This window comes from Pipra filicauda, unplaced genomic scaffold (assembly GCF_003945595.2).
Source record: "Pipra filicauda isolate LSUMZ 115617 unplaced genomic scaffold, ASM394559v2 scaffold26_size5592650_pilon, whole genome shotgun sequence".
NCBI classification, from domain to species: Eukaryota; Metazoa; Chordata; class Aves; order Passeriformes; family Pipridae; genus Pipra; species Pipra filicauda.
In genome coordinates this window covers 166,449-168,422 of record NW_024104387.1, presented here as the reverse complement: position 1 = coordinate 168,422, position 1,974 = coordinate 166,449, and positions in this window count along the sequence as shown.

Below are 1,974 nucleotides of genomic sequence, written 5' to 3'. Positions count from 1 at the left end.
TCGTTGGTGCCTGTCTGATCCGTGACGCTTCCTGAGTTAAATGAACGCCCTTTTGCCTTTGGTAGGGAATGGTGAAGTGTTTTAACATGGCACACTCCAGCTGTTTGCCCATGTGGCTCCTGGCTCAACATCCTCCTTTGTTGTCAAAAGCCAAAGAACAGGAGCTCTTGTAAACATTAAATTATGGAGTTCTTTGATGTAAATCAGAACAAACTTGCTTAATTTGCAAGTAAACAGTCTGCAGTGTTTTGTAGGATTTGGGGTTTTTAGGGAGGCAGTGTCATAAGGTTCCACATTATCTGTGCAATTTGGTCATGGACTGAATGAGGTGCTGGCAGGCAAACCGGTTTATGATGTTTTAAGATATTCCCACATCAATACCTCGCAGTCACAAAATGTGTAACGCTGATGCTCAGGTGACAGTGCTAGGGCAGGAACAGGGGAAGCAGGCAGGAACAGCGATAGGTTCTGGGCTTTATTTTAAAAAAAGTAGATTTTGTAACCTACCACTACAACTGCAGTGCACTGTGGCAGGCACAGTGTAAAGGCACGTCTGACAAGGAGGGAATAAGGAATGGAGCTTGCCCATATGTCGACTAGCTCACGGCAGTGCCAGGGATGCTAGAAACATCAAATAGAGTTCACCAGGTTTGTTCCTCTTTATATTGGAAGAAATTGAATGACAGTTCCCCCATCCTAAAGAAGCACTTTCCACTACATGGTTAAAGAGGAGTGCTGCTACCTGGAGATAAACATCTGCAAATTAGCACACCGAAGTAATTTATGTGCATGAATCCTGAAAGGCGGACTTTAATTTTGAGAAAACGGGAAATTCCAGAACATGCAGAGCAAATGTGCCAGCATCCAGGGAGCTCAAATGAGATGTGTGGATAATGAAGCTGCCTAGCAAGATGTTCATCCTAGGGAAAGTGATGGGAAAGCTGTGCTGGGATTCGTTCAAGCAGAGTTCATGTGAGTTGACACAGCCTAATAGAAAACAGATCTTGTCAAAGCCCAGCCGTGCTCTTCCCATTGCAGATCTCGCTGATAGTGGCAAAGATGAGCATTTCTTAGACTTGTCTGTTTTCTATAGACTTTTCTACAGGAGAGGTAACTAACTGGTACTTGCACAGCCCCTTCCTTTAACAGAAAAGAGTATGAAGAACTGATGAGTTGGTTGACAGAATGTCATGGCCAGATAAGTCCAGGTTGGATGGTAAATACCAGAAGTGATTAATTGTTTGAAGAGAAATTTCTTAAAAGAATCAGTACTGGTGTTTTCTGAGGACTGGGCCTCAAGACAAGTAAATGGGGGGCCCTATGCAAAACTAGTGGGAAGTCTGAAAAATGGTGAGGTGATACCAAAAAGTGAGTCTAGGTGCATCTGTGCCCGATTGCCATCACAGCACCCCGATAAAAAAACACTGAAGTTTAGTCTGTGAGAACATGCTCTCATGATGCAGCCTTCATGTTCGTGGCTTCTTATTTGAGGGGGAAAAAAAAAGTTCCATTTCTGGGTCTGAAAGTTGAAGCAGCTGGAAGTGCTCCAAGCGAAATTCATTTGGCGTGTTGCCTACTCTGGATCCACCATGATTAACAGCTCCTCTGCGCCTGGGTTGTCTAGGAAGAAAGCCTTGGAGGTAACTACGCTGCTGCCCTATCTGATACAGAAGCAAATGGCAAGTACTCTGCTTCCAGCTGAAAATCATGCACTCCTTGTGCAAAAGGAGTCTTTTGCACAGCATTAGGGTACCTTCCAGGGAGTTTGGTATTTGGGATAACTGAAAGCTTTTGGTTCAATTTCAGTATGTTCAGTTATCTGGGGTTTGCTATCCGGTTAGGACTTGTGGTAGCTGGAAAAATTAAAATGGTCTCTGTGTGTTTCCACTCTCCTTATTAAACAAGCTTTTCCTGTTTTAAAATAAAGGAGACTTGTAATAAATTCATCCTTGGTTAAATGCTGCCTTGACGGCA